Here is a 21,701-nt window from a genome sequence, read left to right as displayed (position 1 = left end):
GAGGAAGCGACGCGTGCATAAAGAGAACCATCGAGGGACGAAAGAGAGAATAATACAAGCGCGAGGAAGATGGAGAAATTAGAGAGTTTCACCGTAGGCACGCGGAACGTCCACCGCGTCCGATGCAGGAATAGAAGAGAGAGAGAGAGAGAGAGAGAGGGAGAGAGCAGGGGGACCGAAATCGTAATTGGATTCGAAGAGGAGCACGCCAGGAGGAAGCGAGGCAACGAGGCGTAGACGAAGAGAGTGCACGAGCGGAAGGGAGGATCCTCTTCGGCTTCATTGGCCGACCCCGACGATGTCACAAAGTATAATACGAACTAATTACCCCGTCGTCGGCAAAGCTGTACTCGACTGCCACTCCGGGACAATGAGTGGCCACTTCCGCGATGTTTTCTGCATACGCGGCATCGGAAGCCAAAGGCTTCTCGCGGCACGGCCGCGAAAGAAACGCGGCTACGGGTAGGAGGAGTACACCTCCGCCCCTTCTGAAAGCTTCTTCTCCATACAGAACGACAGAGACAGTGAGAGAGAGAGAGAGAGAGAGAGAGAGAGAGAGACAGGGTGATGAAAAGAAGCGAAGATGGAGAAGATGAAGACGGAGACGCGAGAGAATGACAAGGGACGACGAACGAAAACGCAAGGCCAGGTACGCTGATAGAGCGACAAAGACAAAAAGAGGAAGAAGAGCTTCTTTTTGGTTGATTAGCCCCCGCGACATGGAACACAGCGAGCCGGGGCGGAGTACGCCTATCGTGACGCGTCGTCACAAAGCCCAACCGCGCACCGTCTCTCTCTCTCTCTCTCTCTCTCTCTCTCTCTATCTATCTCTCTATCTCGTAAAGATACCGCTGAGGGATAAATCAAAGCAGGTACCATCCAACGTGCACGATGACCATCGTGCGAATCTCCGAGGGAAAAATAGCGGTAATTAGCCCCTTAAGCATCCGTGCCACCCATCGTGCGTATATCTCGTGGCTGACTTCTACCGCCATCGTATATATCGCCATCACCATCGGCACATCACCATCGTCGCGTACCGTAACCGACCCTCCTCCCACCGATGGGCCGGAGTCCCTCTTTGTAAAACAGAATGTACGTACCACCAGTTCGACGACATTATCGTTGTATACTTGCCGCTGTGCCACTACGTGGGTGGAGAGTCGGGACCTATTTCCCTCCCCGCGGGCTGGCTCGGTGCACACCGTGTCACATCCATGCCCGACGTCATACGCGCGCGTTTGGTCCCCTACGAAGCGAGTGGGTACGTGGCTGATGGAACGACGAGGCTAAGGGGGATCGACGGGGGCGTGTAGCCGAGGAAACTTCAAAGCTCCCGAAACGATTGTTCGGCAACGCTCCCGCGTGTTCCTCGTGTACCTCGAGAGCACCAGAGCGTTTCGAGGAGGGGGTAAAGTACCCACGAATATACACCTACCCCTTTGATTACCTCGGCGGTGTACTCTCCTTGGTCTTCTTTTTTTTCTTCTTCGAGCTTCGACAAAAAAAGTAAAAAAGAAAGAGTCGAGTGAGACAGAGAAAGGAGAGGGGAGAATAGAGAGGTGGGAGAGAAAACGCGAAGGAGAGAGCATAAAGTTGCCGGTTGCATACGGATGGGAAGGGCGAGCCTCTCGTGCCGCGGCAGCGCTAAAGAAAGAGGAAAAAGGGGTTGGAGGGTGGACGAGGACCGTCACCGAGATGAAGAACAAGATGCTCCACATGATGCATCTAGCCAGAAGGGCCGTTCACGCGTGTGTACCGCCGTTGATACGCTACGTGTGGCCCCGCGAGAAAAAGCTTCCCGGTGGAGGAAGACCTGCTGATTTTTACGAGCTCTCTCCACCGTTTGACCTGTGTATCGTAGTACAGGTACAAAGTAAGAGGCCGCTAGGCTAGGCGGATCTCGTAATAATTAATCCGACCCCTCGAACCCTTTAAGGTCCATCGATGCCACGTCGAGACGAACGTACAACTATTGCTGGACCGTATCGATTTCTATATTTCTAGAACTGTCGCTTATTCGTGCGTATATAGTCTGGAAGAAGTTGTCATCGACGTAGCGAAACAGTGCTTAGCGATTTAGTAGACGCGTAGGTGAAATGTTCACTTTCCGATGGAAGATTTGCCGCGATGGTAGTCGTTTCTTCGTCTCTTTCAAACGCCACTGCGATCGTATCAAGCTCAATTTGATCCATCGATCAATAATAGATCTTTGGCCGATAAATACGAAACCGGATGCAACGAAGAAAGAAATGCAACTTCTAAAAATTGACCGGTTCTCCAATGAAGTATCAAGCAATATTAATCTTGGCGAATCTACCGTAATACAAAGTATACCAGCCATACAAGATACATCGATGCATTATTCATAAGACTATTTCGATTCCACGGATAATCGCCAGCCACTATTTCACCCAGGCAGTAACAAGCTTTCAATGCAACCATACCCTCCCCAGAGCTTATTAATTTCGCGTGCGGATTTTTATGACAATGGGTGTCCGTCGCGCGAGAACCAAGTCAATGCAAACTACGCGGCCACTGTTCCAGTACACAATGGTCACGTACGACTTCAATGCCGATTCACCAGCTATTCATCAGGACGCATCGCGCGCGAGTATGGCTTATCTCGTTTCCTCGTCTTCCATAGTCTAGCCGCGTTGCAACGACTTCCCATTGTACGCTCGCTCACGCGACCAAGCCGAAACGCTCGCGATACCGCACGCGAGAGAACCAAACTGACGGTCGAAGAAGCATTTACAGGCATTTAATCGTATCGCTAAACGAGAATGCCCGAGGAGCATAAATAAGCGTTAGGGTCCCTTCGTCACCCCTTACAGATATACCTTTCTTTTCTTTATGGCTGCCGGCCATTTAGCCCTGTAACGCGGTGTGACTCTAAAGTTAAATTGGCGGACGAAAGAAAGCTCGATATAAATGAAAATGAACAACTACGTTCTATTACGTTACGATAAGAAGCTATAAATAACATTTCTCTTTCTTATAAGCGAGTAACAAATCTTCGTACTATTCTACGGAGTCTAAATATAAATGTATCCACTTATCCGTAACGACGGAGTACCGACACTTCTGTGCATCGACTCGATAGCAGCGAGATTCGCGGTACGAATGTTTTGCCGGCACGATGATCGCATGCCACTTAACGGTGGCAACGAGGTGATTATTCGTAATAAATTGCATTTTTAACTTGCACGTGGCAGATAATGAAAAATTAATTCGTTCGTTCGTTCGTGAATATCCATCTTTATAACGCGATATCGTTTCTTTTTCATCGTGAATTCTCCATGTTCGATACGCTCTTCGTTTTCCACCACTTTTATTTTCAGCCAGCAATAATTAAACCGTAGATATTTATGCATATTCAGGTTTGTACGAATGGAATTAAAGAAAGATTTGCTTCAACCTACAAATATTGTAACGGATATATCGAATATTTTGTATATTCTTCCATGTCGTATAGAATTTTGCAATTAAAATTTTCCACGAACGCATAAATATCCACGATCGAATCCTCGTACGCTGATAGCCGCTCCTTCGACGCTAAATTTCCACATACTCGCTTTTATGGAACGTGTACGTCGATTGCTGATGCATTAGTGGTATCGTATCGACGTCGATAGGTGTGGCAAACGGCATTAACGTACGCGCTATTCTTATACCTTTGAAATCAATACATTAATAATCGCCGACGAATATTACGTTTGTTCATCATCGGATAGATCGATCGTCAACGAGCTCGAGGAGAGGAAAATTTCTTTTATTTATTCGAACGAATAATAACGGGTAATACAAACTGTTCTAACAAGTACGTAATGAACGGTAAAATAATTTTATGCATTTTGTTCTAAATAAAGGACAAATGGCATTTAATATAACGCGAAGGGAAAAATTCAGGAATATTTAGGTTAATTGCGGAAACTTGTAATTCCCTGCTTCATGATTTCCATAAAATACCTATCACGAACGTGTCGAGGCTTAGCATTTAAACGAATCGGGTCCTTTATCCCCGTCTGTTTCCTCTGGATACTTTTCTCGCGTGATTTCGCTCGAGTTTGCTCCGCGCACAGAGATACCTCATGCATCGTGCGGCTAAGTAGCCGGTTCGACGGTATAACTCATTTGGTATCGGGCCTCGGACACGTTTCCCTTCGACCCATGCCCCTGCCACTATCGCCGAGAATTACGAGCGTCATTACCATTAGTCGCGGTAATATAGTAGACGCTCTCGCGTCTCTAAACAGATACGGGGCCCCGAGTTCCAAGGGGGTTCTCCTCTCTCTCGGCGTTGTTGGTAGGTCTACGTCTGCCGACGTTGAAAGGAATGCCACCACGAGCGCGGCTGCTTATCGCGTTAAATGGAAGTCGGGCGTGCCGCGTCGAAATATTACGCGCGCCCGCTGAAAAATTGGCTCGATTCGTTAATGCTGCTCGGATTGGGTGGTTTCCTTGTATCTTTATGGGCTGAGAGCACCACTAACTCTATGGAATCGTAGATTTTCTTCGTCCGATGAGATCGTTCGTCTTTCATAGATTAGGAGAGAAGAGAGTCTATGGTGAATTTTATCGCGCATCCGCAAAGTTGGGCCAACTGAATGGAATCGTAGATTTTCTTCCTGCGAACTGATTCTTCTTCTTCGACGAATTAAAAAGAAAGGCAGCTTTCTGGATTTACGTATTATTCACCGAGCAAACTGTGTAATATCCCTAATTACGTTAAATATACGAGTGTCGACGGTTTTAATTAATATAAAAATAGCCACACGCGCGATAAACGAAATAACGGCAAAGTACTAAAATATTCGAACTAACAGAACCCGCAGAGATCGAAATGGCTCAACCCTGCGGAGGTTAATCTCCAGCTCCATGTATCACCTCCCTCGTAAACTCAAAAACTATACGTACCGCACAATGCCCCCTTATCCGGCAAATTATCACGTGCTTAATTACAGTAGCGTATGACCTGTCGGCGCGAATGAAACGATGGCGCAGTCTAAGAGACTGCCGACGACGACGCAGGCCGCGATGTACGCGAACAAACGTATCCCCCCGACACAAATGTTTGCGATTGCTCGATTAAAAGACCGCGAAGAGTCGTTTGTGAGATAATCCGGCGAAGAAAAAGGAAAAGGTGCCGCGTACTTGGCCGCGATTAAAACGTTTATCCGCGTTCAGCGAGTTCGCCGATTTGCACCGAGCTTACCACTCGCTTGTTTACCCACGTGTCGTTTTTCTCATTCGCCCCTGTATTTTTTCTCGTCGCGAGTTTAAAACCACGTACTGGCCAACGATAGTTCTCTCGCCTTTTTTTCCTACTCTCTTCGTATATGGGAAAATTTACGATTCATTTCGCGAGCAATAATCGGCGGCCACGTGACGCCGCAATGCCGCTGCGAATTATCCCTTAACCCTTGATGAATTGATATTGGCCCAGGCGCGTTTTGCCGCGCTTTTTTCCAGCCGCTGGTGCCGTTGAATATGCAATTGATTACACGACCGATCGGGGAGGCTCGCGATGCCTGCGATTAATTCCGATTCCACGGAACCACCGTTGCAGGCCGCGTGTTCGATTTAACATATTTGATCGATACCTCGTGTGTTCGCTACCCTCGATTATTCCCCCGTATACACACACGCACAGACACACACACACACACACACACACACACATATATATCCGATTTATCATCCCGTTACTGCCAGCGAAATTTTCGATGTCGACGAGCTTGCATCTTGTTTTCGGAATTAAAAGTCGCTGCTTCGAGCTATTTGCGTTGCTTCTGCGAAAAAAGGTCGATAAGTTTGCATTGCGCGGGAGTCGAGCGGAGTTCGCGGAAGGTACCGGAGTTAGAGGAAGTAGGTAGTTGATGGGTGTTCATTAGACATCCAAGTGTCAAAATTGGATTCTCAAAATTAGAAATGCACGTTTAACATGGCACGTGTGTACAGATCTAATGTAGCGTGTAACAACTACACTTTATCGATGAGCTTTATAGCGTCTGTTTAAAAGTACTCCTAAAAAGATTTTGAAAATATCTGACAGCGTAGTTGATCGATATTTGCAACAGTTATCTCACATAGTTGGTCCAATTAGTCATAACGTAGTATATCGCGATAGTTAGAAGAGTGGCATCGACGCACACGCTACGGTTCGTATGAAACCCTTGGGATTGAACTTCTGTCCACAATCGATGTTATGACCATCACGAATTTCAATAGTTTAGTTAACAATGATTCGCTGTATCAAATATTTAAATACTTATACAAACGTTTGAATATGCGTTTAATGTTTGTTGTCTTCTACGATTCTACTCCATTGTCCTGCAAACTTCGAAATTTCGTTGAAAACGACATTTTTATAGAAATTTTGATCGAAGATCGTAATCTTCTGAAGGTGTTGCAAGAATTTTGCACAGATTTTACGATGTTTTACCGAGAATATCGACGCGTGAGCTATCTAAGATCAAGCATCTTAATATCCTGAAGAATAGAAAATTAATTTTTCCACCAAATCAATATTTCTCCTCCACCAAAACTAACAGATACTTTGGCATTCGCTCAAATTTGCACCACGCATAGATAGCTTTCATTAGCAACGAATCTCTTAAGCTAGCGGATTACGAGAGAACAGCTGGATGTTCTCAATATTGAGAAGGCCAGTTACACGATACACGATGTTAATCACACGCTGTACGTCAGAAGCACGCGAGGTCGTATCGACGATCGGTCGCCGGACGTCGTGGGCTTTAATCCCGCGAAATCTCGTCCTGTCTTGTAATACTGATCGACCAGACGTCCTCGCAAAAACGAGTCGGATGTAATTAAGATATTAATAACTCGTTGGAAGAGAGAAGCGTTCGCGATGATGGCCGAACGCGAGGAATCTGCATCGAACGGCCTTGGATCGAGTGGAAAAGATTTTCGTGCGAATCGAACCACCAGAGCGCTCGCGTGTCATCGAGATCGATCGAGAGCCACTCTCCGAACGACATTGATCGAATAATCGACACTCTCCCAAGAATCGCTTGCGAGAAATTAATCGATTACTTCGTGTAAGGTAGAGTTTGTGGATCTACGGATATCGTAATTTTATTTTTAAAAAATTCCGAAGAAATTGGTATGTTTTTTGGCTAAATGGAAGGTACGAGCGAAATACAAGAATAGAATTTTCCTAGTTCTATCGTAGAATTAAATGGATTATGGAAATCTCTGGTTAGGGGACGATCCGGTTAAGAGTTAACATAATTTTAGGGTGTCTTTCGGAGTATTAAATTTTTCATTCGACGTTCCATCCGAAGAAATCGCAAGAAGTGCAGATATGAATATCCGTTCGTTCCTTCGAAACGTTGCTTTAACGTTACCTTCGTTAAAAAGGAAACACTGCCTGTTCTTGACAAGTTTTAAAGATCAGGTGTTTCATATTCCAGTCGCTTCAATCGAATCGTACATACCACGTAATTTAGAAATTTTAAAAAAGCATAAAAAATTCTCGATTTTCACAGAATGTAAAAGTTAATACTCTTTCGTTTCGCAAGTCAGTCTCCAATTGCCGTAAAAATATTACAACGATATATGTATTTGTTTATTTTATTTTGTATTCGGAGGAGCAATGAAATTTACTGACAAATAGAAGAACAACGCCGGAAACCTTATTTCTCCGGAACTATAAATCTTTCAAGACCCATTCCATACGTTTTCATATCTTCGAGAACGAATTTCTTCGCACCAAGAACGGCTAAGCACGTTCGTTCGTAGATACACATAGTTCGCGCATATTTCCAGGCTTTACGCTGCCATTTTTCTTACTGGTGAAGTTTATGAAGCTATAAAGTACGCGGGGAGTCCTCGCAAGACATTACCCTTTTAATTTTACAACGTGCACATTATATGCAATTATTCACGGGCATTACACGGTTACAAGTCTCTGGTAAATCCCTCCACGAACACGTAACATGCGTGACACATGTTTAAATTTCAGTATTCCGTCGCTAACGAGCCACTACGTACGCTCGACATTTTATTTTAATTAGCCTAAATTGCGTTGGAGGTAAACGACACGCTTAAATTTTGTTTAACATTTTGGCTAAAATTTCATCTCTAATCGCGGTGGAACCGCAGAGTAACGTTATCAACGAATTTCCGCTCGTCAACTTTCGGTTTACATAGTATCATTCTGTTGCTATTAAAACATTCAGCGCGTGTAATATCATTTCACTGATAGGTTCACCATCAGAACGTTGGGTATTCTCATCATCGATTAATACCATCGATAAATTTTACAACTCGCAAGATACGACTCGTTAGAATGTTGATAAATCTAATTAATTAATTAATTCGCGTAAATTTTTGAAAACAGATTATACGAGTTGCGAATCAGCAGATTATCCCATTTCACGTATATGTATTATTTTCTACTCGGATAATTGAATCGTTATGAAATTCTGAAATATCGAAAGAACAAAAGTCCTTTAAGAGGCATTCGTTATAATTATCGATTCAAACACGGTTAATATTTAAAAATTGGAACTAAAACCTCGTGCAATTTGGTCGACTCGTCGTTTTGTCTCGATCGTACAAGTGGAGCCTGCTATTTAAAATTACACGAGATTCGTTCCGTGTCGCTTGTATTACGAATGCTATACCGATTTCGTTCCAAGCGAATCTGGTAGCCGTTTCTTTTCTTTTATTCATCGCACGAACGACGTTGAATCATTATCCTGTCCTGTTTAACCAATCCGTCGATGTAAATACGAAACTTATCGCGTTTCGCCGTTCGAATACGAACTATGGAAATTTAAACGAATGTATAGCGTACGCCATAGTTTTTCGACAAGAAAGAGAATCGAGAAAAAGGAATATTCATCGAAATTTGTATTTATTTGGCGTATATGAGAATTTTGGGCGAAAGACGAACGAACCAGGCTGTCGTTTCTCGATCATTCTACTCGTCGGATCCAAGTACACAATTCTAACTGTTTGCGTTGAAATTCACTTTGATGGTACAAAGAAGCGACGCTACAAAGAGACAAAAGGAAATTCGTCTGGGACTCGAAGGCGATATCGGGACAAACGCTCCAACATTGGGAGAAATGTATTAGTGACGAAAAGCCATCACTTTTACGTTCATTGTGATTAACGTCTAAGAAAACACGTTCCGCATTTGCAATGCAGATTCAAGAAGTATTCGTGGCCCTTAATTGTTGGAAGTTTCACGTTCCATAACCGTGTATCGTAGAAAACGGAAAATTATTGGATGATAGTCAAACGAGATGATCGCTCAGAATTTTACCAAGAATTCCTCGAGATCTCCATTTTCTTTCTTCGCATTTCTCAGTATTTAAACCAAATATTATTATCACAAACTTTCGACAGAAAAGGCACGTATTTCTTTTCGATTATCTTTCTCGGTTATAGGGTTTTCTTCGAGTATTCTTGAATTATGTTTATCTGCATAAAAAACATTGATAGCTCCATTCTCTCGAAAAAATAATAGTTAAGAAATTATTATTATACTGTAGATATTAAACATATCGTTAGTATTGTCACAAACAACTATTGTCATCTGTCGTTAACGCTTTTCGATCTTGGATCGAATCACTTATTTCCCTTTCAACTGTGTTCTTTTAAATTAAATTCTTTTAACCAGATGATATGAAATATAATACTCCTATAGTTCAACGCCAATGTCAAAATAAAATCACCGCAAAGAAATATCAAAATGAATAAAAATCCCTTACGGTACTTGCCGGAGATACGACAATAATCGAATACGAAAGTTCAGTGGAACTTGATCCGCGAGACAATCGAAAAGCTGGCCCGTTTCATCCACGAGGACGAGGGTACGGAATGGAGCGGTTTCTCGACTTGAGAAAGGTCGGAAGTCGCGGCAGATCGATGGCGCGAGGCGGTGAAAGAAACGCATCCGCGCGAAAGGGGCAGTCGCGTACAGGCGATGCGACGCGTCTTTATCGGCGGTCGCGTTTCGTCGCCGTGTGGCCGGATTGCGCGAGCGCTCGAGTTCCTGGCACGCACACACCGGCCAACGCGTGTGAAAGTATCGCGGAGGAGGAACGCGGGTTCTGCCGGTTGTAACGGGAGAGAAGCTAAAGATAGAGAGAGCAGGATGGCGAGAGAGAAAGTGCACGCTTGCGCGCGTTCGCGCGCGCAGTTCTCGCGAGCGTCGATAAAAGCGAGCGCCGCCGGGCGGTGCGGGCATTTCTCGCGCGCCTTCGAGACCGGCAACCCGGCCAACGCGACGCATCCATTCCTTCGACGTTAGATCGAGTCTTATCGAGACTGTTGCTCAGATCGCGTGCATTAGGAATCGAAGAACAAAGGGGAAGAAATATATCGTGTAAATTTGTCGCTTCGTCTGTTGGTTAAGAGACGGCTTGTTCGAAATGGACCATTAGTTTTTGTCGTTTGTGCGAGACAAAGGCGTCGAGACACAAAGGACTGGCGCTTTCGAGCGAGATTTCAGGAAACAAACGACCTCGTATGGACCTTCTAGTGGAAACTGTTCAGCCACTGTGATCTTTGTTCCGAAGTGGAAGTGTAGAGGAAAAAAGGAAGGACGAGTTGCGGACGAAATGAAGTTCAATGGAAGAGAGTAGAGTTGACCGGGACTTAATTATTGGTTTCGGGAGTTCGGCAGATCGAAGTGGTTGATGGATCGATAGATCGAACGTTATAGTGACGAAGTTTCCGCGTGCCGTCCGGTGAATCTCTTTTATTGGTCCCATAAATCGCAATTATGACCGGAATCTCTCGTTGTTGACACAGCACGTAAGGAGGGACGCTGCTCGGCAGACGATTTAGCGCTATCTGATCGGACACCGGCTAACAGGTAAGAAGTACAACAAGACGAATCCGTGGAAGGTAGATGAGAAACTGCGATCGCAATGGTAGGCCAGCTTCTTCTGGGATGTCTAAGAAGAAGATCGATGTAACACGATGATTGGTTTTCAGCGTAGAAAAGTTGAGATTTCTTTTGGAGATTGCAGCGATTGAAATTATCCTTCGATGAAAGAACCTTTATGGGGCAACTCGATTATATTTTAGATCTGGTTGCGCAGACTGTAGCGATCGAAATTCGTACATTCTTTGTATCCGAATAAGAAGATGTCAGACTCGGTTAGAGGTGTCGTCCCTGGTTATACAAGTAGAAGGTTCATTCAAAACGTATATTTGATAAATTCGATAGTCTATGCAGTTTCTAGGACAGACCACCTTTCTCGATCGAGAGAATATAGAAAACGCTGCTTAGAATTCATAGAACGTAAACCTCCGAGCTTCTATATAAACGGAATTCGGGACTCTCGAACCAGAAATCTATCGATTTGAGTAACGTCATTTTTGTCTTTTAACGTTCCTTGTAGAGTATTACGTCTTCTTCGCAGAATCATCCAAAACGAGAAAAATATGTTTCTATCACTGACGATTAGTAAAAAGAACAATTTTCGTCTACGTTGAACTACGATTCGACCCTGATAAACATTCACAGTCTGTCGGTCAACGTATCTACAAAATGCCCTCGAAGCAATAAATTCCTTTATCCGACTCGTTCAACCAAAAACAAATACAGCGATTACGCGCTTGGTTCGACAAAATTCCCAAATTGCCCCAACAGTAGGATACTCGATAGATCGTTACAGACGGCGAAACGTCGGTAATCCATCCGAGGAACGAGCACATCGATTCGACGCGCGCAGTTTCTCGCGTTTGGTTTCGTAAACGCGACACGTCCGAACGGAAAAAGCATCTTATCGAGAAGGGTATACGCGTTCTGTCCATCGAGAGAGGGTGACGTCCTTCTTTGTCCATAGGGAGGGAAGAGCAGAGCGTGCCCCCGTTACGGATCGCCCCCTCGTAACGAGCGCTTTGAATCGGACACACTGTCACGTCGTGGAAACACGACGTCTCTAAGTGGCGGTCCCGCTTCATTAAATTCTGTTATCCGTCGGAGAGCATTGTCCCGCGGCCTGGTCCCGGGGACACCTGGCAGCCCAGAGTTCAACCGACAATGGAACGGTACGCGCCACCCGCGCATTATCTCGCAATTATGCGCGTAGCCCGAGCGTGTTCGAGCGATCGTTTGGGCGTGGCGGAAGAAGAGCCACACACGAGCAATCCACTCGTTACCGGGGCATTGAAAGCCCGAAAAACGCATATGCGAGCGCGTCGTTCGCTCGCGATCCGGTGACCGGAGGGCGGATGCGATGTAAGCACCGTGCAGTTCCGTGAAAACATGCTGTTGCATGCTACAGGGACACAGAGGGTGGGAACCTGGATTGTGGACACGTTGACATAGGGAGAACGTTGGAAGTAACGCGACTTGGAAGATCGTTGGATGAGATGACGAGTCATTCGCGTTGCTAATTTCTTCGATATAGTAATATTTTCATTCAAAGAATCGTTGCTCCTTCGCGCGATCCTGCGATTTTCCGCAAAGAAAAATACGTTACTATTATCCACGTAATTGAAATTGTCTTTGCCAAAATATACGTTCGCTGAAAGTTTAAGAGGCGATCGTAGATCGGAGATTGGCGTGAAAGCAGGAATAATTAAAAAAGGATTGTTTCTGGGTTAATTTGCTCAAGGGTTTACGTTCTTCCGACGATTAACGCGAGGATTCGTCCCTTTGCCATTGAAATTTTCCTCTATCTGTCGCTGAAACAACCGTATTCCACCTTTGATACGTATTTACCATCAACCACAACCCAATACCCTGCACAAAGTAAAACGGATCGTCAAACATGTACATTTTCTTGCGGCCGGTACACGCGATCTCGACTGCCGTGTCTTTATACCCGTAGAATCCTGACCACCAAACGCATTCCGCTCTTGCGAGACCGCCGTAGAAGACATCGATCGAAATTCGACGCCAACGTCGCGGCGATCGAAGCAATAAGGCAGCTTGCAATCGACTCGGAGAGGAGGGATGGTTCGATAGGGGTTGGAGGGATGGCTTTGATAAAAGGACACCGGGGCCAGGGCGCGGTTTACAAAGGGCGAAAGGAGGCACAGGTGTAGAGAGAGGAGCGGCACGAGGTATCCAGCGGCGCAATTACCTGCCGCCGGAATTACCCACGCGCCTGTGCATCACAATTAATTCGTAATTAAATCCTTTGGCTAGGAGGCGTGGTCCTTTTCAGCGACGTATAGAGAGAAGCGTGGTCGGTCGGTCGGCGGGCACCCACGTCCGACCGCTTCGGACCGAACGAACGACGTCGAGCGTATCGTCGGCCCGTCGGGGTGACAGCCGGAAATAAAGGGCCGGCCATGCATTAGCGTCGACGGTCAAAGGGTCGCTCGAATATCGACCGAGACGGTCGACAGCGTTAAATTGCCATTTGTCGGCCGGGGAATGCCTCTGATTAGCACGGCCAGGCTATCACCCAATATGTCGCTCCACGGTTACTAGCCTCCGCGTTGAAAATTCGCCGGATCCGCGTAATAAAAAACGAGAGTACAGCAGGATGGAGCGGAAAGCGAGGGAAGAAGAGAAGCGATTGTTAAAATTCGTAGTTGTTTAAGGTTCCTTAGGATCGGTCTGTTTTTCTTTTTTTTTTTTTTTTTTTTGTTTTGCGCTTGTTTGGTCGGATTGTAATGGCAGTAGTCTCGATTGGAATCTACGTGGTACGCGTCCAAAATGGAGACAGTAATTCTATCAAATCGAGTCGTACGTTCTTCGTATTTGTACTCGCGTACGTCATCGCGGATCGTGTACGCAAAATGATTAGTAGAATTTCGATATATCGGCATTTGCGTCGTTCTTTACAGATCACCTTAAATTATGGATCGTATGGACAGTTTAGGTAACTGCGCGTTATATTCGAGTAATGGTCGATTCCGCCAAACCAGTCTCGCGCTTCGTCTCGTCGCAAGTTTCGACTTCTGTCTCCGATAGAACGCGCTTATCCGACGGATACGACGAGAAATAGTTTGCCTGCTATCTCGATAGCTAAATTCGTATTTCTACACTCGCCATCTGCTCGGTAAACGAAAAGACCCGTCTCGCATCGAGCCTGAATGGAAACTCTTAGCTCTCGATTCGAATAGGACCCGTTCGACCGACTTCTGTCCGGCACAAAGACGACAGAAATATCGAGGCTAGATTGGCAATTTCGATCAAAGCTAACTGTTCGCCGCGTTTCCTAGGGCGGGTGGCGAGCAGAGGAGAGACAGATATAACGGGGCCGAGAGGAACGTAGCGGAATAAATTTCACGGTCGACACCCGGTACAGTTTGATTTTCCTTATCGGGGATCAGCCGGCGGCACGAGACGCGTCTCTCGATCGTCCGAAAATTACTTTCGTCATCTTGATCGCGTTTCCGATCGAGTTGGCCGGACGGTACGGAAAACTCGATACGAATTACCGCCCGAGGCCGTAATATCGGCCATTCGAGCCGTCCACAACCCCCTTTGCCAACGGAATATCTCCTCGATTCCTTTCCCCTGACGCTCTCCTCTCCACGTCTATCTTCATCTATTCGTCTTCCGCTTCCTCTATCATCCAACCTTTTCCTTTATTCCTAGCCTGTATAAAGAGACCGGGTATTATTATTAAGAGTCGAGAGGAACAGCCGAAGTGGAAAACGACAGGCTACAGGCGTAGGCGTCTGAAAATTCCAGTGGACTGCGTGGCACAGGCTAATCGATGTCTGCTCTTCACGATCCTCTCCAACGTCCGAGACGAACGATCAAGAATGTCTCTCGCGTACTCCATTGAATTACCGTCCTCGTGCACGCGACACGTCCACTCTGCAGTGCCTCTCCTACGGAATAAAAGAGAGAAAGAGACACCACACGGAGAACTAATTCCTCTTGCCGTGGTCTCCGATCCGTCGCCACGTTTATTTCAATCGGGGCCGGTTTTTTGCTCCGCATGAAAGTATCCTTTCGATGTTGCGACCAACTTACGTTCGTACGTACGCGTTTAATACTCGCGTGTTAACGCGAAGACAAACGTTAGTCGGTAGACGAGTCGGTTCTCGCGTCTGATTACCAGCTTGTCCTGCGGTCGAGGATCAGCAGCTGCAAGATCTATGGACGGATCGTTATACGAATGGAAACGACGCTACGTATGATAAATACGCGGACCAAGGGATAGGGAGAAATAAAGCTGTCTGTACTTTTGTACGCAGTCGCCACATCAGTCTTGCCTACGAACGAACGTATATTACTCTTGCCTGGCATCCGCTCACCCCCAGTATGCGCACGCTCCTATATTGGAAACGGCTGCTTCCATCGCCTCTTCCGTTCCTCGTTCACCCCTTTATCCATCCATCTAACGTGCGATCGTTTTTCCTTCGATCGAACGACCTACCACTTTCTCCGTCTCCCTCTCGCGTTTTCTCTTCCCCACTTTTACCTCGTCTTTATCGTTCGTTTCGAATCCAGGGAAATCAGAACCGAGAAACACGAGTCGCACCGATCGTAAAGAAAGTTACGTTAACCGAATATCGTTTGCAGTCAGTCGAGTAGAAGATCGTAGTTTGCTGCAGTCGGTACGTATATACTTATTTATATCGCGAGCACGTTCGATCGTCGTGGAACCCAGTCTTCTCGAGTTCGGGTATCCGCTAGGTGGGAAATGTGGAAATCAAAAGCCATTGGAAAACTCCCGATTGAAATTCGCGCCATGCACACGTTCGAGTAGTAAGATTCGGAAAAAGAAACGGTGACGAAAGTCGAGGAAAATACGGCTGATTCGCAACGGAGAGATATATTTTGATCCGTTGACAAACTCGACGTGCTAACGTGTTTCTTTTAATTACGATTTATACTTGGAGAAGCTTGTGTAGATAGTGGTTAAGTGGAAAACGACGCAAGAGAGGTGAGAGTAGTTAGAAGTTGTTTGTAACCGCTAATACAGGAGACAAAATGTCTTCATAGATCGATCTCGATAGATCGGGAATGCTGTCGGAAGCTGGATATGGCTCGGCTAGGCTTAGGTGTTGGAACACGTTTCCCTCTATCAGCGATGTATTTGGAGATACGGGTGAAAGTTTTTTGTAAACAAGAGTTTTAAGTTTTATCGAGACACTCGAACGAGGAATTCCGGAATTTAACGCGTAACGATCACGTTGAAGCAGGAAAGCAGATTCTACCGAGTTTTATTTCATTCGTTCCGTGACGTTTGATACGTCAGATAAGACACGATTTTAGTTTTAGTCGACCGTTTGAAAGCGTTGGCCGAAGTCTCGGACAAATTTAATCCGACGTAACGAATTTACAATGACATGTGTATAAGTCGGGAATTCTTCGTCCATTTATCTACCTACCGAGACCTAAAATTTATCGTTTCTCTCACGTTCCATTTCCTCGAATATATATTTCCATACCGAAGTAATTAACACCTTGTATCTCGAATATATCGATCGTAAAGTAACGGTCTTATATACAAGTTACGAGAAGAATATAAAATTTGAAAGAAACGGTAACAAAGTTGCGGTTGCTGTGAGTTCACGGTTAATGTACTCGTTAAATATCAATAGCCCGTTTCAAAACGTTCGCTGTTCCTGTCGATAGAAGAGCGACAGCAGTAACGGATTGAATTTGTTATATTTGGCCGAAAGTATATTTTCAATTCGTTTCGTTTCGATGACTCGCTCGATTCTTCGTATCAAGTTCAATCGATATACAGTTAGTTCTCGTAGTAATTTTCGCACATAGAAAGACTATTTTTATTGAAACAAAGAAAATACGACAACACGTTTATTTCGTAACGTATAAAGCACTGATGAAACAGCCACAACATCTCCAAGTATCCAACGTCGAGATTCACATAACGGTAAAAATGAACAATGGCGTATCTGGAGTACGAGGGAACGGAATAAGAACGGATAATCGATATTGGCGTTTCTAGTTACTCCGTGAAATTCCGACGATTCTTGCCGAAGCTTAGCGCATTCAACGCATTTAGAGATTGAAATACTATCCGCGACTCAATTACGCGATGTTTATAAACGCGTGTAGCGTAGAGGATCAGTCCCAAAGGAATCCACCGGCTTCTGTTACTAAACTTCCACAACTATGCCCCGTCTTTGATGTCTCTGAGAGTCTCCGCTTTGTCTTGCGTGTTTCCACCCTTTACTTTGTCTTTGGCGAAGATGCCCGCGTGTCCCAACGAGTCTCTACTTATCGCTTTACACACACACACACACACGCGCGCGCGCGCGGACGCATATCCAAGAAAATACTGCAGAAACACCTACTTTCGAAAATTACATATTACTCGGGTGGCTGAAGATAATTAGATCGCAGAAGAGCTTCAAAGAGAGTAATGTGAAAGTACAGGCAAAGCCGCGTTGCGTTTCATTTCCACATCTGCGTTTTGCGTCAGGTGAAATCACACTGGGCCCTGTGATGGGTCCATTGCCGGTCCATTTTAAAATTGACTTGCCTGGCTTATCAACCCATTGCCAGTAGCTGGTCCATCGCGTGTACAATGGACAGTCATCCAGCGACCTCGTTTTCCCTTTGCGTATCCACGAAAAGTATCCACGGCAATGTTTCTTCCACCACCACCACCCCCGCCCGTTCCCATACAATTCCACTCTCCTCTCCTCTCTTCGAGTGGAAATAGCCGCATATGATACTTCCAAACGACTCTGTCCATGAGCAGAACCCTTTATGACCCTTTATCCCTTCTACGAACTATGGTTAGATATTACGGCGAAATTACAGATACTCACGGAGGATGGAGATCAAAGGGATTATCCTTGAGTTTATTATGGTTATCCCGAAGAAACTTGGAGAGCAAGTTGAGAAGACAATTTTCTTGCGAGGGAAAATTGTGTAGCATATTTAGCGGAATTAAGTAGCTCGTTAAAGCCCTGTTACTCAAAGAGTAATCGTTCCTGGTATCTATCGGGTCGTTAGGAAATTTCGTAGAATTAATAGCTCGTACAGCATTTTCATTAAACGTAGTTTATATAACATTTTATCGATATAACGTTTTACGAAATATCCATCGTTTCTTCTAGCAACTCTCTGCTATTTATTGGGTCGCTTCGCTGTAACTTTTCCGCGAGAGTTTCCCTTTTTCACGGCGATAAATTCTCTCGAGAAGCTTTTAAGGCTGCAGGCTTTTAGAATAGGCGTTTAATTAGTTTACATTAAAATAAAGGACACCGGAGTAAACGATAACGAAGTTACGATACGTTTTCCGAATAGGACCGCCGATAAGCGTTTAATATTCTACTCGAGACGTTGCGTCTCTCGCTTTCTATCAAGGTGGAGAATACGTTCATCTTGGTCGACCAAACAAAACATCGTCTTTTTTATTCTCTTTAATCGCCGCGTTCCTATCTATTCGAGGTCGGCACATCGTCGCAGTAAACTGCGGATGTTTATGAAAATTTATAGACAATTAGGTGCCCCCGATAGAGCTTAGATAGGAAGATCGTGGTCGTCGTGTTGCAAATAATTTTCGCAAACTCGCTCCGTGTACTTTACACGCTAACATATAGTTATCGTACGACTAAAAATTTCCATTTCGTCGGTTATCTTCTTGACGACCGATTGTTTCGTTCGGCATATACCAGCGAGCATTCCGATACTTACGAACAGCTTTGTACATGTATTGCTGCTCTCCGATTTCCCGAGAACTTTAACGCGCACTTTCCTGCACCGCGTCTTAACTCAACTCCTCGACATTATGATAACGAAGCGAAATTGCAGAAAGCTCTCGAAACGGGAAACTTGTCCGCGCGTTAAACAGCGCTAATTCCCACGAAAATCGCGTTTCAACGGTCTTACGACGGTATATCAGGTTGGTAGAGAAACGAAGAGGAAGAGGGCGCGATCGAAAATACACTCGGGAAGGCCAGAGGAGAAGTAATATCACCGGTAGCGCCATTACCGGTGTACGGCCACACACGGCAAAAGCGGTGAGCTCTCTCCCGTAGTACACACGCGCGCTTACATAAAACGAACCCGCGAGCCTCAACACGCGCGCTCCTGGTCCGTGCTGCTCGTTAAAAAACTCTCCCGCCTTATATACATATCGGAACGGCAGAACGGTTCACAGAAAAGCTCCTACGCCGCCTTTGTAGACCCGCAGTCGCGGCTCGCGTGAAACGCTCTGTATGTACAAGCTCCGCTTCCCGCTGCGCCCGGTGCTACTGAACTCCGCTAAGGGAAACGCTCTTCGAAACTTTCTGTATTTTCATGCAAATTCTCTCCCGTTCGCCCACGTTTTTTTTCTCTCTCTCTCTCTCTCTCTCTCCCTCCTCCTTTCCCTGCCCCTCTTCCCTTTACACGCCTCTCTTCGGTGTACGCGAAACCCAACGCGTTGTTCCTTGTCCTTTCCACCCCTTCGCCTCGAGATACCATCCTCGTTTTCTGTCCTTTTATCTTTATATTATACATACGTACATTCCCGTTATTTATAATATACAGAGCGTCTGAAACAGTCGAGGTCAATCTTTAGGAGCGTGTAAAACTCTCTTCGCTATGTGCGAGACCCAATGTCGTTCCTTTCCACCTCCTCTCACCTCATCCCTACTTCACGATACCATTCTCGTTTCTCGTTTCTATTCCTGTTTCTCTTTTTATCACTGTATTATACATACAGTGTTACTGACAACTTGACGTTTCCTTGTTCATACCTTCCACGATTTCATGGAAATCTGTCTCTTTAGAGAGAGGCGACGGAGACGGTTTTTTTCGGTTTGCATGGTTGAATAATTAGTAGTCACCGTACGTATTCCGGGCCCCTTTTTCGTATGCTGCACGACCAGTTCGGAACCACGAAACCTCCGGTGCACGGAATGTATTTTCTACGATTTTCCCCGTTTTTCGATAGCCGTCGTTTAACCACGCCGTGTTCGGACGACACGAATGTCGTCACTGGCTGCGATCTCGTGCGCTGTCCTCTGCTCGATGCTGCCTGAATGCGAATTACCGTTTAGTATACATCGGCGAGTGGCGAGCCTGGAGACCTGAGCAGCTTCCGTGATCTTGATTGGACGAGCGGATTGAATGTGTATCTTGATCGAACGAAGGGAGGAATTCAATTGTTTCGTAGAATTTAGTTTAGTTACGAGGAATTTAAGTTTATTTTTATATCTGTGCGTTGGTTTCGGGCAATTGCGAGATTTTGATATCTATATTACCTCGTTGGAAATTAATCGGCGTTAATCTTGTTGCAGATTGGGAAATTTGACGACTGAAACGATAAGGTTAAGGTTAAGGATGGTTTGCTAGAAATTTGCTAAAAAGCGTAAACTCCTCGCTGTCTGCGCTTCGAACGTCGAAAGAAACGAACAGCGAGAATCAAATCGCTGGAAACGTAGAATCGCGGAAAGCGCAACGCTCGATAAATATTTAGTATTTACTTTGCTTATAGAAGAAAGTTGTGGAGAAAAGGGAAAAGAAGATTCAGATTTTGACGCGCAAAGGCGAATCGGCTCTCATCTTTACCTGTAAACACTTGGAAAGTCTGGCACGTCGAAGCGCGGTCGTGAATAACACGTTTCTTCCTCCGAAAGAGGATTACGGGTTTTCCTAGCTCGTAAAGATTTCGGGCCTCGACTCGCACAGCCTGTCACTTGGCGTGTTCCCTGGGAGAATCGTAGAACTGACGATTTAAAGGGAACGTTCTCGCTCTGGATTAGGAACGACCAGGTTACCGCCTTCGAGAATAGCGTTGTGTGTCTTCAGCGTCGAAAAAGAATTAATCGGACAAAGTGTTTGAATAGACGAGGCTTAAATCCCTACGAGAACGAATAAGTCCCTGTCAAAACACGATTGAAATCGTGAAAGGCTGTCACCGCAGGATTTTCGACGCGTTGATGGTTTTCTCGCCTATTTCCGGTGCCTTCTTATACTTGCAAATCGGGACACGACAGCTCCTCCTCGTCCAACCTAACCGAGGTAAAAAAAAAACAAGGACTAGAAGGACTATCGAATTCTCAACATCTTTAAAGTTGCATACATTAACATCGGGAAAGGATAATTGCTCCTTATCTTTCTCGTCAAAACGATGCATTCGAATTTTCGCTCTAATCGTTTCGGCCGGTGTATCTGTATCTCACTGTATACGTCGTATGCTTAGAGTCTTCGAAAGTCGTATATAAAACGAAGACAATTATATAAAGTGTATAGTTATATAAGATAAAATATAAATTCTGTCAGTACGTCGATAATTTGCTGAAAAAATAGCTACCTATTCGAAAGGAAAATTCGATTATGTCTTAATATCAGCCTCTTCTTTCAGCGTTGTCTTATCGACGCGATAAATCTGACGTTCGAAAATACCCCCCGAACCACTCTGAAATGAAAAAAAATAAACGAGACATCGCTACGTAGATGCTACAAGTTATATTTAGTATAATCGCACGACGCGATGGTACACACGCGATAAAGTTTAAACCGGTGATCCTTGAATGATTTCAATCGACCGTGTACGCTACAAACGATACCGTGTCGAAGCCAAAACAAGCACCTACCGCGATTACGATTCCCGGCATACCTTGTCACACCCAGCCGCAAAACATGGTACTCCGGCCTCGCAAATAATTCCCTTTCGCGATAGCCATCCGAGCAAATTGTTACACGATAAAATCACCGACTAAAATAAAACTGTAAAATCACCTGGCAAAGCAAATATGTAAATATGAGAGAGAAGAATCGATGAAAATTTTCAGAATATTTTATATAATCCGTACAATATGAA

The 21,701-nt window shown here is 45.1% G+C and overlaps 1 protein-coding gene across 2 annotated transcripts in view; it reads left to right on the top strand.

Annotated features, from left to right (window-relative positions):
• The window catches only part of LOC117209349 (frizzled-2-like), a 128,787-nt gene that overhangs the window by 26,616 nt on the left and 80,470 nt on the right, over positions 1–21,701 (top strand). Inside the window, exon 1 of one of the 2 annotated variants that reach the window (XM_033451300.1) lies at positions 10,227–10,861. The exons of the other annotated variant lie outside the window; for it this stretch is intronic. The gene's annotated coding sequence lies outside the window, so the exon portion shown is untranslated. Of the gene's footprint in view, positions 1–10,226; positions 10,862–21,701 lie in introns of those variants that run through there. 2 annotated transcript variants of the gene reach the window in all.

This window comes from Bombus bifarius, unplaced genomic scaffold (assembly GCF_011952205.1).
Source record: "Bombus bifarius isolate JDL3187 unplaced genomic scaffold, Bbif_JDL3187 scf7180000008176, whole genome shotgun sequence".
Taxonomy (NCBI): Eukaryota; Metazoa; Arthropoda; class Insecta; order Hymenoptera; family Apidae; genus Bombus; species Bombus bifarius.
Note: the sequence above shows the minus strand (reverse complement) of the source record. Positions and strands in the feature narration are given on the sequence as shown.